We start from the raw sequence: 23118 nt of genomic DNA, 5'->3' as shown, positions 1-23118 counted from the left end.
AATCACATATAAGGACACAAGATATAAGGTGGAAACCCAATGTGGGTGAAAACCACCTACTGCAATTCATCTCTATCTTCTTTTAATTAGAAACTTAGTTTTACAATGTTTTTGTACTGGTGTAGTCTTATAGCAGTACGCAGGCTACTATCTGCAGAAGGCTACAGCCTTCTTTCATTCTCCAGCTTCTCCTAGAAGGGAGCTAACACCCCCTTAGCTCTTGTACTAGCTAAGGTACTAGTATGTAGGTGCTGACCTACAGAAGGCTACAACCTTCTCTTTTCTTCCATGGACCACATTTCATAAATTTTCATACTGGATCCATGAATATCAATCAAACATCAAGAATATCTGCATTAACCAAACTCCTTTGTACACACAAATACTGAATCAACCAATAACTTCTCATAATGTTGTAACCGGAAAACAGTACCAGTAACCAAGCACCAATTTTGAACCTAGAACACTGCAACAGTAAACAGAAGCAGCTAAAACATATTTCATGAGATGTACGCTACTTCAATATGTGGAACCTGCGTGCATACACTTCTGTATTAAGGCCAACCAGTGTACACGCTATTTTAAGTTAGTGAACCAGTGTGTATACGTGCCTCTGCTGCACTGAACCTGCTTATAGATCTATAAAAGATAATTTACCCCTTTCACTTATTCAGACATCAGTTATACCTAGATTATCATATTTATAGATCACGTCATGCGCCAAATATTACAGATCAAAAATTACACAAAGATACTTCTCTTCAAGCCACCTTAAGATCTTGACCCATTAATAGAACTTATCCTTCTCCTTGCACTTAGGTTCCTCCTTGATTCAGATCTAGTTATGCACCATAACCCATTGACAGTATTCTAGATCTTGCTCCTCATAAGATATTCAATGCTTCTGTTGATTTCCTTGCCAAATGATCTCCTTCCCTTTTTATAGTCTTTGGCCTTACTCACACCATGGTCCAAAACCATAGAGATCCAATAATAGGGACTCAATACCTGGGTTCAAAACTTTGGATGCAATACCAAGGACCAAAACCATAGGTTCAAATATGTCGGACTAAATACCATGGACCAGCCATAAGTTTTCTCACATGTACGCGCTTTTCTTTGCATGAAAGTGCGTGCATATGTATACCCGCCTGTTGATCGGTACACCCACATGTATATGCGATTTTGTTAAGAGGAACCTGCGTATACCTCATTTTCTTTCATTCTGAGAGCCTGAACTGTGATTTGCCCTTTGAGTGAGTTGCCATCTAGGACAACACCTGTTCCATAGTGCCAAACCTATGTCCTAATGCCAACAATCTCGCCCTTTGGAATTGATGGCAACCCCAAGTCACTTAAAATCATTCTCCCCCTTTGACATCAAGGGCAAAGGGTTATGCTCCCCCTGAATACATGCTGAAATCTCTACTCTGATGTGCTGTCCAAGCTCCCCCTGACTGTAGGCAAGGTCTGCAAGAAGATGTTCTATAAAAGAAACATGACTTTATACATTATAAATGACCTTCCTATCACCAAAGACTCATACATCCATCCATCTCCCAACCAAGTGGGGATACACCAAGAATTTACACATGATAACAATAAGAACATTACTTCATCCATCCCAGGCATAGTGGGGAAACCAAGATAGGCCATTACATGGCCTTGATAAGAAAATAAATACATGACATAGAGATGAAATATCTATAGCAAGACTAACACCTATCAATCATCAATCATCATAACCCTCAATCATCATTTAGACCAGCAACCATGCTCTTCCGCATGCACCTATTCCACCTGAAATTAAAACAACTGTGAATGTAAACCAAGATCATCTAAGATAATGCCAACAATGCATTATTAGAAGAGTATATGCTCCCCCTGAACCTGCGCTAGAAGGTCTCTACCAGACCTATATCAGACTCTTTTCATCCTGAAGCTGGCCCACTGTTTTTACTTAAACCAACATATACGCGATTGTATCTTCATAAACTGGTGTATGTACATGGATACTCCTCATGAAACTTGCGTACAACCACTTTTCTCTGAAACATACAAGATTCAGCAGCAAGATGATGCATCAACTACCCCCAGCTTCTGTCAGAGGTATTCAAATGTCTCCCTGGACATTGGTTTGGTGAGTATGTCAACAACTTGTTCCTTAGAGGGAACATACTCCAATTTAACATTTTGTTCAAGAACTTGTTCTCGGAGAAAATGATACTTGATAGGCATGTGATTGGTCTTTGAATGCATGACGAGATTCTTTGAAATATTGGTTGCACTTGTATTATCACAAAAAATGGAGATAGGTGGAGTACAAGAGATTTGCATGTCCTGCAATGTTTGCATTATCGAAAGGAGTTGTGTGCAGCAAGATTCAACAGCTACATATTCTGCTTCAGCTGTAGATAATGCAATTGAACTCTGTTTGTTGTTGAACCAAGATACTAATCTAGGACCCATGAAGAATGCACCACCACTAGTGCTTTTTCTGTCATCCACGCTTCCTGACCAATCTGCATTTGTATATGCATGAAGTGTGAGATCTGTACCTCTAGGATACCATAAGCCATAGTTTTGAGTTCCTTGAAGATACTTGAAAATTCTCTTAACTGCCTGAAGATGAGTTTCCTTTGGATTTGCTTGAAACCTTCCAACTATTCCCATTACATGCATAATGTCTGGTTGGGTACCTGTTAGATAGAGCAGACTACCGATCATGGATCTATAGGTTGGTTGATGGACTATTGTTGATTCATCATTTTCACTGAGGCTGCATCCTATTACCATAGGGGTACATACTGGTTTCGAATTCTCCATCCCATATTTCTTCAAGATTTGCTTGAGATACTTAGTTTGTGATAGAAAAATACCGTCTTTGTTTTGTTGGACTTGTAAACCAAGAAAATATGTGAGCTCACCAAGCAGGGACATTTCAAACTCTTTTTTCATCACCAAGGCAAATTTTTGACTCGTGTCTTCTTCATTATTACGAAATATGATATCATCAACATATACAAAAAGTATTAGCAACTTATCATTGCCAATTTTTATATATAGATTGTTGTCTGTTGATCCTTTTGTAAAACCTTGTTGATGGAGGTACTTATCCAACTGATAATATCAAGCCCTTGGAGCTTGTTTAAGGCCATAGATAGCCTTTTTGAGTCTGCATACAATTTTAGGATCACTTCCAAGAATAAACCCATCTGGTTGCTCAATATACACTTCTTCATCCAAGTCTCCATTCAGAAAGGCAGACTTCACATCCATTTGAAATACTTTGAACTTTTGAAAGCTAGAAAGAGCAAGGAACATTCTTATGGCCTTAAGTCTAGCAACTAGAGCAAAAGTTTCTTCAAAATCTATGCCTTCTTGTTGAGCATACCCTTTACAAACAAGTGTAGCCTTGTTTCTAATAACATCTCCATTTTCATTCAGCTTGTTTTTGAATATCCATTTTGTTCTGATGACATTCTTATCTTTTGGTCTAGGAACCAACTCCCAAGTGTTATTCTTTTCAATCTACTCAAGTTCTTCCTCCATGGCCTTGACCCAGCATTCATCTTTGCATGCCTCTCTTACATTTTGTGGTTCAGTGGAGGAGAGCAATGCTAGATAGCTTGAAGCTTCTGAAATGGTTCTCCTTGTTTGTACACCTGCTTCTTTCTGTCCCAAAATTTGAGTTTCTGGATGATTCTTCTGAATGTACCTAGATGGATTCTTTTCTTCTATCCTTATCTGTTCTTCTGGTGCCTCATGGGTTTCTTCTTCATCATGAATCTAATTTGATGTTGAAGGATAGTCCTCATCATCTTTGAAGTCTTCAGATTTTATTTTCCTAGGAGTGTTTCCTTCTTCACCAACCACTACATCAATACTTTCAACAAATTTTCCAAGTCTTTTATTGTAACACTTATATGCTTTGTTGTGGGGAGAGTAACCAAGGAGAATGCCTTCATTTTCTCTAGGTTCAAACTTGCCAAGGTTTTCATCAGTCTTTTTGATGTAGCATTTGCTTCCAAATATTTTGAAGTATTTTACCGTGGGAGTCTTACCATACCAAAGTTCATGAGGAGTCTGAGTGTTGTTCACCCCAGAAGGTTGCGGGAGTTCCAGACTCATCAAGCATAGCACGAGCCATTTTTTGAACCATTATGTTCATCCTTTCAACTACTCCATTTTGCTGAGGAGTCCTTGCAGTAGAGAATTCCATTCTTATTCCATGTTCTTCACAAAAATCGAAAAATTCATCCGAGGTAAATTCCCCACCTCTATCAGACCTGAGGCATTTGATTCTGTGATCTGATTCATTTTCAACCAAACCTTTGAATTCTTTGAACTTTTCTAAAGCTTCGTCTTTATGCTTCATAAGCCCTAACCAACACATCCTGGAAAAGTCATCAATGAACAATATAAAGTATTCTTCTCCTCGAGGTGACCTTTTCCAAGATGGACCACATACATCAGTAAGGACAAGTTCAAGTGGCCTGGTAGCTGATCCTTCCTTCTTAGGGAAATTAGTTCTGGTTTTCTTACCAAACTGACATGATTTACATATTGTATTGTCTGGAATTCTGATGACAAGGAGATCATGAACTGCCTGATATTTACATGCTTTCCTTATCTGAGAGAAGCTTATATGCCCCAATATTCTATGCCATAGCCAGTGTTCATCATTCTTGCTAAGATAGCATTGTTACTGTCCTCCCTTCAGTATGTATAAATTATTTGGAGTTCTTGTGCCTTTGATCACTGTTTCTCTTGTATCAAGCTCACGAACAATACATCCATTTGATTGAAATATTACCTCATTTCCTTGATCACACATTTGAATGACACTTAATAGATTATGCTTTAAGCCATCAACATACATAACATTCCCAACTTTGACCTTTTCTTTCAAAAGAACAGAACCTTTACCTTTTATGAATGCAGGGGTCTCATTTCCAAATCAGACCTTCTTTTCCTTTTCTAAGGCACTATATGATTGAAGTTTTTCTTTATCACCTGTCATATGTTTAGAGCATCCATTGTCGATGTACCACTGATTTTCCTACCCTTTCGCATAAAAGGCTATGCCACATTTTTCTGGTTGCGATTCTTTCTTCCTCCACGTTTTGGGGCTCAATGAAGCTTGCTCCTTCTAATTTGTTTGCCGAAACCTACTCCTACATTTAGAATATTCATGACCAAAGTTGTTACAGATAGAACATTCTATTTCATTTTCAAGAGCATAAAAGTTATTGTAGGTTCTTTCCATGATTCCAATCACACTCCTTTGCTTTCATGCTTCTCTGGTCATGATGGTCTTGTAGGAAATGCATTGAGCTGCTTTATGTCCAAAGTTATGACAGGAGAAACATTGGCCATTGAAGAAGTTCCTGTGATCATCAAAACTTCCATTTTAATAGCCATTCATTTTTGAGGTAAATTGAGAATGATTTACCTGTGGTTGGTTGTAGCTTATGTTCATCCTTGAAGTAGATTGCCATCGATTTACTTGGTGATTTCTGTTCATTCTTGAAGTAAATTGTCCCTGCTTTACCTGGTGATCTTCATTGTTCTTTTGTTGTCGATTGTCAACCTGTTCACTTCTCCTTGTAGCTTCAAGATAACTTTTGGAGGTAGATGGCTTTTGTGCTTGAGATGTTTCTTTAGTATACCCAAGACCTGTCTTGATTAGAGGAGAATGCTGCACTTTGATAATCTCATCTAAAGTTTCAAATCCTTTAGCAAATCTAAGATTAAGAGCTTTCATTTTCTCAATGTCCTTTCTAAGTCCCACAATTTCACATTCTAACTTTTCATTGTGTTTCTCCATTTCAGCAAGTTGGAATGTTAGAGTATCTATAATCATATTTTTCTCTTCTAAGCAAATTTTGAGTTTAGAAATTTCTTCATAAAGACCTTCTTCATCTATAGCATCCAAGAAATCATCATCTTCAAAAGCCATCAAAAGTCTATAATCATTACCTTGTTCAGCTTCATCACTATTTAAAAGTCCATCACTGTCTTCATGTGTGTAATAGTTCTTCTTACTTACATTATGTTTTCTGTTCCATCTAACTGGTTCCTTACCTTTGTCAAGCTTATCTTTATGAGGACATTTGGCAGCATAGTAACCGACTCTTCCACAAGAAAAACATTTGAAAGGTAGCTTACCTCTGAATCTTCCAGAACCCTGCTAAAGGGTCTTGACAAAATTTGATTCTTCCTCTTCTTCCGACATATGTCCTGAGTCATTATAATCTCCTTTTCCTGAGGCTTTGAATGCGGCTCCTCTCTTGTCTGAAGGTCCCCCCTTTTCTCATTTCATCAACGGTTAGGATTCCGTGTAGCTATGACATGGTAAGGCTCTGTAGATTCTGTTTTTCTTCTATGGCAGAAACTTTTGATTCAAACTTAGAAGACAAAGATCTTAGAACCTTTTCAACCAAAACAACTTCTTTTATTTCTTCACCCAAATTTTTCATACAATTAACAATCTCATCTATATGTAGGAAATAGTTAGCCACACTTTCATCATTGTACATTCTGAGATTTTCATATTGAATTCTGAGAGTTTGTAGTTTTGCTTGTTTTACCTGATCATCTCCTTCATAGCTCAGAATGATCTTGTCCCATATTTCTTTTGCAGTTTTGAGTTGCATAACCTTGACGAATTCTGATTGAGATAGACTCCCTAATAGAGTATTGACAGCCTTTGCATTTGTTTCATACTGCTTCTTACCAGCCGTATCTATAGCGGTTGTTGATGGAAATCTATATCCTATTTCCATGATATCCCAGACTTTTGTACCAAGAGATTGAAGATATGCTATGATTCTTACCTTCCAATACACAAAATTGCTCCCATCCAAAATTGGTGGCCTGATCGATGCTCCTTTCTCGTAATTACTCATGATGATGGATCTTCATTCCAGTGATCAAGCTTCTTCTAAAGGATCTACTCTGATACCAATTGTTGGAAATAATACTGAGAGGGGGGGGGGGGGTGAATCAGTATTATCAGGTCAATTATTTTTCATTTCACAATCAAATTTGTATATGCTACTTCAGTTAGTAAATATCGCGTATGTATGCAACTTCAGTTAAGGAAACAAGCATATATAAGCAGACTTGTAATTTAAATTATTCTTCAGATGTTGATCATTAATTTGTTCATCAAACCATATGAACAGTAACCAGGAATAGTAAAACAGAACAGGAAATCACACATACGAAAACAAGATATAAGGTGGAAACCCAATGTGGGTGAAAACCACCTGCTGCAATTTGTCTCTATCTTCTCTTAATTAGAAACTTCTTCTTACAATGTTTCTGTACTGGTGTAGTCTTATACCAATATGCAGGCTGCTACTTGTAGAAGGCTACAACCTTCTCTCATTCTCCAGCTTCTCCTAGAAGGGAGCTACAACCCCCTTAGCTCTTGTACCAACTGAGGTACTAGTACGTAGGTGCTGACCTACAGAAGGCTACAACCTTCTCTTTTCTTCCAGGGACCACGTTTCATAAATTTTCAGACTGGATCCATGAATATCAATCAAACATCAAGTATATCTGTATTAACCAAACTCCTTTGTACAAACAAATACTGAATCAACCAATAACCTCTAAGAATGCTGTAACCAGAAAACAGTACCAGTAACCAAACACCAATTTTGAACCCAGAACACTGTAACAATAAACAGAAGAAGCTAAAACATACTTCATGAGATGTACGCTACTTCAATATATGGAACCTGCATGGATACGCTTCTGTATTATGACCAACCAGCGTGTATATGTGCCTCTGCTGCACTAAAACTGTGTATAGATCTATAAAAGATAATTTACCCCTTTCACTTATTCAGGCATTAGTTATACCAAGATTATCATATTTATAGATCACATCATGCGCCAAATATAATAGATCAAAAATTACACAAAGATACTTCTCTTCAAGCCGCATTAAGATCTGAACCCACCAATAGAAGTTATCCTTCTCCTTAGGCTCAGGTTCCTCCTTGATTTAGATCTAGTTATGCACCATAACCCAATGACAGTATTCTAGATCTTGCTCTTCATAAGATATTCAATGCTTCTATTGATTTCCTTGCCAAATGATCTCCTTCCCTTTTTATAGTCTTAGGCCTTACTCACACCATGGTCCAAAACCATAGAGATCCAATACTAGGGACTCAATACCTGGGTTCAACACTTCGGATAAAATACCAAGGACCAAAACCATAGGTTCAAATATGTTGACTAAATACCATGGACCAACCATAAGTTTTCCCACATGTACGCGCTTTTCTTTGCATGAAAGTGCGTGCATACATATACACACCTTTTGATCGGTACACCCATGTGTATACACGATTTTGTTAAGAGGAATCTACATATACCTCATTTTATTTCATTCTGGGAGCCTGAACTGTGATCTGCCCTTTGAGTGAGTTGCCATCAAGGACAACACCTATGCCATAGTGCCAAACCTGTGTCATAATGCCAACATAATGGGAAAATATGGGTGACACGTGTCACCACTAAGGAAGTTCTACGTGGAATTTATAACTTCTTATCGAAAGTTAGCGATCGGAGGATTGAAGATATTAGAACTTTATAACAATTGGTTATTGAAAAGTTCTGATGGAAGGGGCTCTGATGCATTGTCACTTGGTCAAGGAAAATAATAGAGCCAAGGGTGTAAAATGAGGCTTAGAACTTAATTTCTATGGATCATATCAAAGGTTTGAGATTTCAGAACTCCACTTTAAATGAGTTATTGAAAAAGTTTTGATAAGAAGCTCTACTATTGTTGTTGGAGCTTGGTCGTGGCACCTAGAAAACCAAGTGCACATAGCAATAACATGAGGAGAAAGGCCCCTGGTTGGATGCTAAAGATCATATAGAACCAAAGTGTTACACTAAAAAATGTCACCATGGCTATTTACAGTTAGTATGGCTCTATCAACAGTCATGCTATCCTCCTAGGCAAGTCTTATGCCTCTGCTCTCCTTGTCAAACTCCAAAAAGAGAGAAAGTCTTTGTAAATGTGTTTATCTCTGGGTACGCAGATTCTCTCGGCCTTACCTGCGTATACGCACCTAATGTTGACAAAAACTGCATACTTGTACGCTCTGTATGTAAAGGGGCAGGTGCGTACCCCTGTAAAGGTCAAAAGGCGCGAGTTTCATCTTTAAAAAGTTACTTGTGGTCACTTCTAGAGCATTCTAGAAGGTTGTTCGACGTGTATTGAGCGCCTCCTGATGATTCATGTACCCCTATGAAAGAGGAACTTATCCCATCATGAGAGGAGCTATCCCATCCAAAGAGGGGATTATCCCATTGATGGTGGACCTGATTAACTTCCTCTTCAGCACTATAAATACAGGCATTGGGCCAGAAGGAGGAGAGGTTGGAAGCTAAACATTTCTAAGGGTAGATGCTGCTGGAATTAGGACTCCCATTTAGAAGCTTGTGAGGAGAGATTACCATCTTTGCTTGTTCTATTTGGAAGTGGGCGAACTTTTTCAAAGTAAAGGAGAACTCTTGATGGACCCTAGGAGGGACTTGCACAACACCAAGGCTCAGGTTGTAATTGTTCGTTTTGTTTCCTATTAATGCAAATGAGTCCATTCTTCTCAATAACTTGTTATTTATGAGTTGTTTCATGTACTCCTTGGTCTATGTGTTAAATATGTTTTATTTTATGAGATTATCAAGTGATATTTAATCGTTTGATTGTTAGTGAATGCAGGTTTTGAAGTGAAGGAGGAGCTCATCCAGATCAGCGAGGCTGGACTGCTACAACAGCATTGGACTACAGGTAGGATCTAAACACTTGATTTCTTATATAGTAAATGCATGTTTAGAGAAGGATTGCTCTTGTTTGTCTTGTTTGTCACTAGAGAGTCTTAGGCTCCTAGGGAGGTTGGTTGTGTCCGCACTATTGACTCTTTCCGCCTGACAAAATGGCGACTCCGCTGGGGACTCCATTGATGTGAAAGTGTTTTCCTTTGTATGCAACTTTGATCTGAGAAAAGTCATTTATTTTCTGGTTTTTGGCTCTGTGACTTTGTATTTGGGTGGGTTAGCTTAGGGTTAGATTGAATTTAGTTTTTCTTGGTTTTTCCAGTAGTACGCACCCTCTGAGTATTGCACAGTGCGTACTTGTACGCATTGTTGCTGTGTGCACAGAGCGGGCCCGCACCTGTCTTAACAGGTTGCCTGCGTACCCTGCTAAAAATTAAGAAATTTCCATTTTTTACGTTTTTCCTCTTAGATTTTGCTTTTTCTTAGTTTTTACTGCCCAGATCCACTGGTTACCTGCCATAAACCTTCACCTAAGCTTGTTTCATTAGCATTCCTGCTTTAAGCTTTCATCAATTGGGTGTTTTGAGTCTCTTTCTTGAGAAATTCTCGATTTGTTTTCCTTTGGTCATTACTTGGAGGTTTCTCTCAGTCCTTTCACAATTTTGCATCTTTTTGCTTTTGTTTTTGCAAAAAAAAATTCCCCCTGATTCGCCGGGGGGGACTAAATTGTGTATGGGTGTTAATCGCCTTTGAGTGTTTTTACTTTTTGATCTTTGGAACTCTCACCCAATTTTCTCAACTTGCACTTGGTTGATTCTTAGATTACATTAGAATCATCTTGTGTCTGAGAATTCTCTTGCATAGATTACATTGGAATAATTAGAATTCTCATTTTCAGAATATTAATGAAAAATGTGCATAGATTACATTTGCATACTTTTCAAGTGAATTGTGCATAGATTACAATTGCATAGTTTACATTCTGGAAAACCAATCGTAGATTTATATCAGTTTTCTTTGATTTGAATTTACACAAAAATAAAAATAAAAAAATGGTTTGGAATTGATTTGCATTAGTTTTTCTTGATGAAATTAGTGCATTAGAGAATTTGTTATATTTTCTCTTAGTGATCAATTTTTTGCATTGTTGGAAGTGAATGGAAACTCTCTCCTTACTTTAATTAGGATTCATTGAACTGAAAGGATTGCATTATCATTGCATTCAGTTGAGTCGGGTCATAACACCATTGGTTTCGTATCCATTTACCCATTTGAGTAATAATAGCCTTAATAACACAGTGCTTAATTAAAATTCATCTAGTAATTTTTATATCTCTAGGGCTCTGATACACCAACATAGCTTAGGCTAGTGTCTTGGAGTAGGAGAGTAATTAACTCTCCAAGACAGCAAAACCAAAAAAGTAGCTCATCTTGTGGTAGGATAAATCCAACTGTTTCATTTGTACTCTGGGAAAGCTCCTCTTAAAGGAGAAGCACAAGCTCGTGTCCAAACCAGTGAGTGGATCAATCCTCCCTCGTTGGGAATGACGCCAGACACGCACGTATTACAAATGGTAAACCTCGGATTAACCATTGTCGAGGAGCCAGGGGTCACTTGTCGGTAAACCTTGGATTATTGTCAAGGAACCGGCAAGGGGATTGAGCTTGATACTCTGCCCTTGCGTGCTGTCGGAGTGTAGACTGTTCCCCCAGGTGCATTTGTTGCGGTTGGTAACCTTAGTGACCATTATCTTTAGGATTCTACCGAGGTGACGGTGGAGGGAAGATCCCACTGTACCTGGAGCAGACGTCGGCTAGACTCACTTGGATTTTCTGGGGGGTTCACTTCACTCGAGACGGTTAAAGTGGAGGAACTTGGTCCAGTCTATTCATTAAGCAGGTTACCGGGGTAACTGTTCCACCCGCCACTTCTGTACTAAATTCTGCGATGTTGGATTTCATCACCAACTAGTGTTTTCGGTCTGGAAGGCTACTGTTTGTGTGTGGTTTGACTCCTAGATTTGATAGCGCGTGTTAATTTGTTTGTTTTTACTTTTAGAGACCATAGGTGTGAATTGTGAATTTTAATTGTTAGGTGTGAATTGTGAATTTTTAATTTTAGTTTAAAAAAAAAAAATTGTTAATAAAATTCACTGAAGTTGAATATAATGGCAAATGTTCCGGAATTTACCAACCTAGGAACCCCTCCTAACGAGAATCCTAGTACTTTTCCTTACTTTGGAAATGTTGGTCCTCCTTATATGGCTACTTTGTCATTACCTGGATTTACAATAGGATTACCGATATGGTTATTTTCAACTTCGTTGGCCCAAAGTACTCCAATTGTTCCACCTCAACCGGATGCTTCACCTCAACAGAGTTCACCATCTCAACATCACCAACCTTCTGTTGACCCTTTACCTTCTTCGCCTAATTTTTCTTCCTCCATTTCTTCCTCTTCGCCTGGTAAAAGCCTTGATGCTAGTAACCAGGAGGCTAAGAAGAAGAAGAAAGGGAAGAAGAAGAAGAAGAAGAAGAAGCAAGATAAGAAAGAAGTCAACCAACCAACCATGGCTGAAAGTGTTAGTTGTGTTGAGGAAAATTCCGACATACATCGTAAACCAAAATACCCTTGCAAGCTTTGTAAGGGTGACCACTTCCTTGTCAATTGTCCTGGTATTCCGAAGGTCTTGGAAGTATGGTCAGAAAAATCACATCAACTTTCCATTGATCCATCAACCAGGGATAGTCAGGTTCCTGGGAAAAAGGGTAAAGTTAGGTTTCCTTGTAAGTTATGCAAAGGGAGTCATAAAACTCACATTTGCCCTCACATGGATGAAGCCTCAACATTGTTGGAAAACCTTACTGTTCCACAGCAAGAATTTCCAACTGGTTACCGTAAACTTTCTCCCAACCTACCGTCAACTGACGGAGTGATTGATCTAAATTCAAGTACAGTCAATCACACTCTCCCATTGGAGAGTGAAACTCATGTCACTCAGGTTGATGATCAATTAGTTGATCAAGTGGTCGACTCAATTTCACATTCGGTCGATCCCACTTTCCCTTTGGAGAGTGAACTTCATACCGCTCAGGTTCTTCTTGTTACATCAGATTCTTCTATGCCGGGGGGCATTTCACCTGTTTCTACAGAACCCCCTCCAAGTACTGAGGTCTTTTCCTTTGATTGGAATAGACTGACATAACCTCGTCTTCCTTCCTCCATCCCTTTCCAAATCATTGTCAAGGCTGGTAGTAGGGACATACATCGTACTCAGATAGATGAAGGTGCTTCTGTCAGTATTTTATCCTCAACTGTTTGGAATGCTTTGGGTTCCCCTCAACTTGCGCCTATTACGCGGAATCTGAAAGCTTTTAATAGAACCATTAGTGAACCTTTAGGGATCCTTCCTAAGTTTTCTATTACCTTGGAAGGTAAAACTGTCTGTATTGATCTTATGGTAGTTCGAGGTCCCTTGGATTTCAATTTACTCCTTGGGCGAGACTATGTTTATGCAATGAAAGCTGTCGTATCGACACTCTTTCACGTGATGTCTTTCCCTCACAATGACAGTATTGTGACTGTAGACCAGCTTTCATTCCCTAGTCCTGTCTCAACTACCAATAATATGACACCCCTAAATGTTCCTGATTCTAAAGTGGTATCTACCCTGCCACGGGTTAATTATGTGGCAACCGGTCCCATGTTTTCAGTTACCGATGTAAGTGAGCCTTGCTTTGATTTAGATCCGGTAATTGACATGGAAAACTCACTAGGATTACTTGAACACGATGTTCTTATCCCTTTTGAGTCCCTCGACATGTGTTCCTTCCAGAGAACTATTCTTCCTTCTGATGAAGACCTTTTGGAAGCCATGATCAAGGTGTGTCCATTGACATGTCTTTCTTCCAGTTGGAAGCCATGATCAGTGTACGAGGATAGTTTTTTCCTGTATCAATCTCGTTAAAAAATGAAACAGGCTAGCACGAGGAAAGTTCCTTTTACTGCGTCGACCTCGTTAAAAAAATGAATCAGTGAGTGAGGAAAGTTCCTTTTACTGTGTCAACCTCGTTAAAAAATGAATCAGTGTGTACGAGGATAGTTTTTTCCTGTATCAACCTCGTTAAAAAATGAAACGGGCTAGTATTAGGATAGTTCTTTTACTGAGTCAACCTCATTAAAAAATGAATCAGGTAGATTTTAGGTTATGTAGGTAGATTGTAGAAAGTAGGGTTTTGAGGATAGTTCCTGTTACTGATTCAACCTCATTAAAAAATGAATCAGGTGTGAGGAACGTTCCTTTTACTGTGTCAACCTCGTTAAAAAATGAATCAGTGAGCATTAGGATAGTTCTTTTCTTGTGTCAACCTCCTTAAAAATGAAACAACCCCCTTTTCAGAACTTGAAAGTAAACCTTCATTCCATCCATCTGGTTGAATGCAATGAAGCCTGGGGGCGTGTACCTCGCTTTGCATCATTATACTGGGGGCATGCGAACTTTTTGAGCATAGTTCCTTGTCTTGTGTCAAGCTCGTTAAAAAATGAAACAAGGGTAGGTTAAGTAGGTAGATTGTAGAGAGTAGTCATGAGCATAGTTCCTTGTCTTGTGTCAAGCTCATTAAAAAAATGAATCAAGGATTTTAGAGCATAGTTCCTTGTCTTGTGTCAAGCTCGTTAAAAAATGAATCAAGGTTTTTAGAGTAGAGTTTTTGTTAGGTAGATTATAGAGTAGTTATGAGCATAGTTCCTTATCTTGTGTCAAGCTCATTTAAAAAATGAAACAAGGGCTTTGAGGATAGTTCTTTTCCTGTGTCAACCTCATAATCATAGACTTTTGTAGACACAGCATGGGCGCAGCCATCTGTTTATGATTAGTCTACTAGATAATGAATACAAAACTCCTCGCAGCCTGGATGGTGGAAACTAGATCCAGGGTCTTCATTTCTACTTCCCGAATTGGTACAATTCTAGCCATGCGAATAAATGAGTTGATGTCGAACATGGTAGAAACCACTTGATTACCAGTCGATGATGTAAACTGTTAACAAGTGTGAGAGAAACCACCAGTAATGTCAATGGTTCTCAAAGTACCCAGTACAATCCATGAGATGTGAATAAAAGAGTTGATGTCGAACATTTCACGGAATCCTTCGATCGAAAGTCAATGATGTAAACTGACGTCAAAGGCAAGAAACCTGCCATTGATGCATGCAGACTTCAAGGTACTGACAATTTCTAAGTCATATTTCTAGATAATGTGCTGATGTCGATAGAAAGCGACCCGTTGCAGGGAAGCCCACAACACGAAATCATTGTTCAAGTTGAAGAAATGTTGCTGTAAGGACTGACTCAGGGATGGTCAAATGGATGACAAGTATTTTGCATATGAATGGTTTATTTGCAGAGACCTCTTAAACACATAACGACACGACAGATGGCTTGGTGACGATTGTAGAGAGTAGTCATGAGCATAGTTCCTTGTCTTGTGTCAAGCTCATTAAAAAAATGAATCAAGGATTTTAGAGCATAGTTCCTTGTCTTGTGTCAAGCTCGTTAAAAAATGAATCAAGGTTTTTAGAGTAGAGTTTTTGTTAGGTAGATTATAGAGTAGTTATGAGCATAGTTCCTTATCTTGTGTCAAGCTCATTTAAAAAATGAAACAAGGGTTTTGAGGATAGTTCTTTTCCTGTGTCAACCTCACTAAAAAATGAAGCAACTCCCACAAGTCTTTCCAAGATCTTGAAAGTAAAGCTTCATTCCATCCACCTCATTGAATGCAATGAAGCTTGGGGGGCATGTACCTCATTTTGCGTCATTATGCTGGGGGCATGCGAACTTATAACAAGCATAGTTTCTTGTTTCAAGCTTGCGTAAACATGAAACCGAATCCGAGCATAGTTCTTTTCCTGTGTCAAGCTCGTTAAAAAATGAAACAAATCCTCCTCTACTTGAGTTGAGAGTTTGACTAGATCTCATAGATGTTAAGTTGTATGTTTAGGTTAGTTATTTCAGTGTTTTGCATAATTTTCTTATAGTTTTAGGTCGAGTCTTTCAAATGATCTCACACTTGAACCTTCATTTCATCCACTGTAGTTGAATGAATGAAGCTGGGGGGGGGCATGCGCTCTAGCAGTTACACTTAGGGGGCATCAAGCACCGTTTTCTCTCTGTTTCAAGCTTGTGTAAAAATGAAAGTACTTTGAAGCATAGTTTTTCTCTGTTTCAAGCTTGTGTAAAAATGAAACCTATCTCGAGTCAATTTCAGTTATTTTCAAGACTCGTTAAACTCATGAAAATTCCGAGATTATTTTGCTATCTTTCATTCTCGTAAAACAAATGAAAATGCCGAGTTCTTTCTGTCTTTTCTTGCTCGTAAATTAAATTGAAAGTTGGCCATATGAGTACATTTTTATCAGTTTTTCGAACTCATTAAAACTTACGAAAAAATGAAAACCATGAGTACATTTTTATCATTTTTTCGAACTCGTTAAAACTTACGAAAAAGTGAAACCTCAGAGTCATCTTTTAAGCTCTTTTCTGACTCCTAAAATATGAAAATATTGCCGAGCGTTTCTTTTACACTCGTTAAAACGGAATTAAAAGACGGTCCCCTTATAGCTCTTTTCTGACCGTAAAAACAGGAAACGATTGCCGGGTTTTTGTCGTTTCAAACTCGATATGGAAATAAAACGACGTGTCCTTGATCGCTTTTTACTTTTCAGGTCAGAGACACTAATCATGAAAGTACTCCTTGGTCGCAAGATCAAGCGGTTCTCCCAGGTATTATTTTATACTTTTTTGGGTTTGGGGGACACAAATTTACGAAAAAGTTCAACCTGGAGTCTTCTTAAGTTTTTCAGACTCTCTAAAATTGAAAAATGCCGAGTTTCTCCTATACTGGGCTCGTTAAAATTTCACAGTAAAGGACCTGTTCAATTACAAACAGGAACGAACCACTCCTTCCTAGGGTTCGGATCAAAACTAGGTTGGACTCATCCGAAGGATGAGCTTATAATCAAGCATATGTTATCCTCCTCAAGCTTGTTAAAAATAAAGAGGTACTTGCCAGAAATGGTGGGGGAAAAAAGAGAAGAATGAGCCTATTTGTTATCCTTTGTCTCAGAAGAAACCTTATCACCGCTCTTGAACACGACACTTTCTGTTCACCTGGGTTGGGAAATCCTTTGCCTTAAAGCTGATAAAACCACTTTGAAAGTCTTCAACCGTTTCTGGGTATTAACTTTGGGTCAATCGTCACCAAGCCATCTGTTGTGTCGTTATGTGTTTAAGAGGTCTCTACAAATAAACCATTCATATGCAAAATACTTGTCATCCATTTGACCATCCCTGAGTCAGTCCTTACAGCAACATTTCTTCAACTTGAACAATGATTTCGTGTTGTGGGCTTCCCTGCAACGGGTCACTTTCTATCGACATCAGCACATTATCTAGAAAGATGACTTAGAAATTGTCAGTACCTTGAAGTCTGCATGCATCAATGGCAAGTTTCTCGCCTTTGACATCAGTTTACATCATTGACTTTCGATCGAAGGATTCCGTGAAATGTTCGACATCAACTCATTTATTCACATCTCATGGATTGTACTGGGTACTTTGAGAACCATTGACATTATTGGTGGTTTCTCTCACACTTGTTAACAGTTTACATCATCGACTGGTAATCAAGTGGTTTCTACCATGTTCGACATCAACTCATTTATTCGCATGGCTAGAATCGTACCAATTCGGGAAGTAGAAATGAAGACCCTGGATCTAGTTTCCACCATCCAGGCTGCGAGGAGTTTTGTATTCATTATCTAGTAGACTAATCATAAACAGATGGTTGCGCCCATGCTGTTTCTACAAAAGTCTATGATTATGATGTACTGCAAGATCATTCCTGTATCAGAGTAGTTAGTCTGTTAGTTAAAGTTTTGATCTGAGTATGGGAATGCCTACCTCAGCGATGATATAATCTTATACATGTATTTTGTGTTGAAAATTGCAGGTTCTGACCAGGCTCTCCACGAGATAATCCTTGAAATGATAAAGCGACTCACCCTTCCTAGATAATACAAAACCCTAATCTACTACAGGCTTCACACTTTAGGGGGCAATCTGTTACACTAAAAAATGTCACCATGGCTATTTACAGTTAGTATGGCTCTATCAACAGTCATGCTATCCTCCTGGGCAAGTCTTATGCCTCTGCTCTCCATGTCAAACTCCAAAAAGAGAGAAAGTATTTGTAAATGTGTTTATCTCTAGGTACGCAGATTCTCTCGGCCTTACCTGCGTATACGCACCTAATGTTGACAAAAACTGCATACTTGTACGCTCTGTATGTAAAGGGGCAGGTGCGTACCCCTGTAAAGGTCAAAAGGCGCGAGTTTCATCATTAAAAAGTTACTTGTGGTCACTTCTAGAGCATTCTAGAAGGTTGTTCGACATGTATTGAGTGCCTCCTGATGATTCATGTACCCCTATGAAAGAGGAACTTATCCCATCAAAAGAGGAGCTATCCCATCCAAAGAGGGGATTATCCCATTGATGGTGGACCTGATTAACTTCCTCTTGAGCACTATAAATACAGGCATTGGGCCAGAAGGAGGAGAGGTTGGAAGCTAAACATTTCTAAGGGTAGATGCTGCTGGAATTAGGACTCCCATTTAGAAGCTTGTGAGGAGAGATTACCATCTTTGCTTGTTCTATTTGGAAGTGGGTGAACTTTGTCAAAGTAAAGGAGAACTCTTGATGGACCCTGGGAGGGACTTGCACAACACCAAGGCTCAGGTTGTAATTGTTCCTTTTGTTTCCTATTAATGCAAATGAGTCCATTCTTCTCAATAACTTGTTATTTATGAGTTGTTTCATGTACTCCTTGGTCTATGTGTTAAATATGTTTTATTTTATGAGATTATCAAGTGCTATTTAATCATTTGATTGTTAGTGAATGCAGGTTTCGAAGTGAAGGAGGAGCTCATCCGGATCAGCGAGGCTGGACTGCTACAACAGCGTTGGACTACAGGTAGGATCTAAACACTTGATTTCTTATATAGTAAATGCATGTTTAGAGAAGGATTGCTCTTGTTTGTCTTGTTTGTCACTAGAGAGTCTTAGGCTCCTAGGGAGGTTGGTTGTGTCCGCACTATCGACTCTTTCCGCCTGACACAAATGTGCTAAGCTATTAACAAAGAAAAAATTCCCCCCCTGCAAGAACAAAATGCCCTAGCACCTTAAGGCTAAGCCTCGGGTCAGCCCACCCAGTCCCATGGAGAAAAATAGAAAGGGGCTAAACAAAAAGGGTCCAGGACATCAGAAGTCGCTATTTTAAGAATATAATTTTGAGAAGGCAATTCTCCAGTATTGCACTATGGTGTAAAATCCTCGATATAATAGCATAGAGGAGTATGAAAGTTGGGGGAGTCAGCAGTTGAAGAGAAAATAAGCACGGACGAGTTGATCACTAGAATAAATGGCGACTGTCAAATATCTCTCACACAATGCAACAAGGACAATGGTCCACAAAGAAGCCATGTTGAAGTATTGTGTAACAATAAATAAGCATGGAAATGCTTAGTGATAGTATATCTATTCACAGAGAGGATTGTGCCTGGTGGAGTGTGCAGCTGGATTGATAATTAATTCTCAGTATGGAGAAACAATCAAGTTCCCATTATCATGGTTAATGCAGATGTTGATACCGAGACAGACGCAACAACAACATGGGAGAGCCATTCCAAGGTATAATGTGAATTGTGAACAAAAGACAGTGTGGCAATATTGATCGGGGAGTAGCAAAGGAACAAAACCCAGGAGCTCAAATGAGAAAGGTGGGGAAAGAAGCATAGTTGCTAGTGAGAGATAAGTTGAAAATGCTTTATGTGAGTACACTATTGTGTAAGGCTAAGATAGAACATATTCTACAGAAAAAGGCTGAGAGTTCCTATGCAGAGGTACCAAATCCTGAAAGGTGCATTGTGTGAGAAAGGAAAATGTTTTCTATGAGTTGTATGTAAGGTTGAAGTGCCTGTGTGTTGTGCACTGTGAGAAAGGCCAAAGGTTCTTTTTTTGTGTGAGTAAGGCCGAAGGTGCCTGTGTAGAGGAAGAAGGTCGATAGTTGAGCCTTTTTTGTGGAGAGAAAGAGGCTGAGAGCTGAGTGCATGCTGATGGAAATCATAGATAGAGTTTCATGGGTTGTGATGAGTGTCTCTTGTTGATCATATCACTGGGTTGTTGCAGAGTGAGAAAAGTGAGAAAAGAACAGAGCTGAGATGAGGCTGAGTGGCTGCCATTTAAAATGAACATACAATTCCTATTTGAGTCTGAATTGGAGCCTACATATAGGAAGTTGGTGCTTCCATCTCTAGTGGGTTCTTGACAAGGCTTGGGGGTTGGTGCCTTCTGCAAGTTGGTGCTTGCATAAATCCAAGGAGTCACAATTTGGTTCTTGCAACAAATCCATGAGGTTGGTGCCTCACATGGTGCTTCTGGTAATTTGGAAATGTGTCTACAAAAATAGGGAGTTTGTGCTTCCTATTACTCGGTGCTAGCAAACAATCAAAGGGACTTGGTGCTTCCTGTGAGTGGGTTCTCACAAAACATATTGATGTAATAAAGTAGGTCCCTTTTTCTCATGTGTATGATACTCATGGAGTGTATGCTTGTTTGTTGATTTCATGTTGTTCCCATATTACATATTGTTGTTGATTGTATGGATGGGTGCCAAGCTTGAATAAGAAAGGTAAATAGGCATAAAAGTTTAAAATTAGTTGTAATACTAATTCACCCCCTCTCTAAGTATTATCATTTTTTCCAACAATTGGTGTCAGAGCTTAATTACTTCTTGAATAGCTTGATCACTAGAAGATAGAACAAAGGGAAAAAATGGCTAATAAAGTTTGGCTAACAGCAGAAGGAGTTCCATTCTTAAATGAATCAAACTACGGTTTCGACTATGAAGTTTGGAAGGTTAGAATAGTCGTTTATTTGGTGCTCTAGGATGATGATATCTATATCTCCATGGAGAGTAGAGAAAATAATGAGCATAATGAAAAATCCAACGAGGTCATCATGAGAGGGTTGTCTAAGCCAGATGATGATAAAGTAAGGAGTTGTAAGTCAGCAATGGAAGTGTTGGATAGACTCTAATGTCTACATGGTGAACATATCCATGTGGCCCAAGAAGAGGGTGACGAGCCCTGCTTCTCTAGCAATGAACCAAAACATGGAGAAGTTGTTTCTCATCACACTCACATTGATGATGAAGATATCTCAGAGAACAGACCATGTTGCTTAGAATGTATGCCATTGCTTTGTGATAAATGTAAAAAAATAGGTCATTCATTATCTATATTTTAATGTGATTCACTTGAAGATAGAGAGAGGCATTCATCTAGTAGCTTAAATGAAGATAAACCAATTTTAGTAGAAATAGAAAATAAGGGATCCTCTTAATGAGAAGAGAGTACATCCCTTAGAGAGAATAGGGGTATCACTGAAACTGATGAGGAAGGGACAACGCTTAGACTTGTGGAAGACCCCATGGACATAGGGACGGGCTTAGATCATTGCGGTAACTTAGCTAGCACCTATGATAGTGAACAAAAGGATCTAAATGAAAGAATATTTTTTAGAAATAAGTTGATCTCTACTCTAAAGGAGATCAATGACCTATCAGGAAAAAAATCTCAAGAAAAGGGAGAAATTAAAAATCTATGAGCTTGAGAATGACAAGTTGAGAAGAATGATGTTTGAACTAAATTCTCAACAAGTAGAGGCTAGCAGATTGAATGCAAGGTTAACCAATCAGCTGAACGAGAAGGAATATTACTGTGGAAGACTAGAAAATGAGGTAGTCTCATTGAAACATGACTTAGAAAAGTCAAAAATAGAGTTGTCTCAACATCACAAGCTTTAGCGGAGCACATAGGACATGAATGGCGTTCTTGTTAAGCAAGGATCCCTGCTTGTCAAGGTTGGTTTGGGTTTCAAAGAAAAACCAATCTCTAAGATGAAGGTTGAAGGGTCAACTAAAAAGGTAAATGGAGTCCAAGGTTCCAACAGCAACAAAGAAAGAAAGGCTGTTGGACAACAACAACAACATGGTAAGCATCAACAACAATAGAAGAAATGGCAACAACATAAGAATAAGATGTAACAACAAGAAAAGCTTAAGAAGAGAGATAGGAAACTAAAAGAAAAGGTGCAAGGTAGTAATGCAAAATGTCATAGGAGGCACATGAAGAGTCAACATAGGTCCTTTCATACTCAAGGACAATGCCTACAAAGAGAAGGTAACCTTTGTCATACTCATGTATATTATTTTTGTTGCAATAATTATGGGCATAAATCCATAAAATGTATATGGAATGCAATGAAACAAGATGTGTTGGGTAGCAGAAATTAAATAATGCACAAAAAGGTTAGGAGAAGGCATGTTGGCCATGATAGGAGTTTTGGAAAGAATGTTGTCAAGATGAGTAACTCCTTTATCCCTTTCTTAAGACATGTTGAATGCTACAACTATGGAAAACTCGGGCACAAGAAAGTTGGTTGGAGAAATGAGGAGAAATGGAATGCTTCTCAGCATATGAATGAGAGTAGAAGCTCAGGATTTGAAGAAAAGGAGAGAGAATGGAGCTGGGAAATACACATTTTTTTTCAATAATCTGTGCTAGCATAGAAAGATGAATAAAGGAGGAAGAAATCAAAAGAATGATTCTCCTTCTGTTGGGCATGGAATCCCCCCAACACATGTTTTGGGGCTCAAAGCCCAAGTTTCGATTGAATTTTGTTGTAAATCTTCGTGAATTGTGGGCACGGGGCACGAAAGTATAATAGAGTCACAGGGTTGTCTACCTTAGTTTTGTAATGTAATGTCAGCTGGATAGACCTATCCATGGTCCGCGGACCATGGGATTGTATAAATAGAGTGAGCCTCTAAGTGTAAAATATAGGAAAGGATAAAAAAGAATAACAAGTCTAAGTGATTGAGTCACAAGTGTAAAGTGTGTCTTTCGGTGGTAGAGTAGGAGAAGGCTCTACAGCTGAGTGCGCAGAGGCCTAGTAGTCTTCAACTAAGTGCGCGGACCCCTGCAGCTTAGTGCATAGGGCGGAGTCGAGTTTGTAACCAAGGAAGGAATTAATAAAGAGAAGTTTTACCATAATTCTATGTATATGTTCTTGGGTTAATTCATGTTTGATATGATTTGCAAATATATTGTTTATGTACTGTACACACCTGTATGAATGGTTTATATTGTTAAGTACACTTAAAGCACTCAAGTAGGAAAATTTAATTAACTAAC

Source organism: Pinus tabuliformis, chromosome Q (assembly GCF_031772625.1).
Source record: "Pinus tabuliformis cultivar Carrire ecotype Pingquan chromosome Q, CPIR1, whole genome shotgun sequence".
In the NCBI taxonomy this organism is placed as follows: domain Eukaryota; kingdom Viridiplantae; phylum Streptophyta; class Pinopsida; order Pinales; family Pinaceae; genus Pinus; species Pinus tabuliformis.
Note: the sequence above shows the minus strand (reverse complement) of the source record.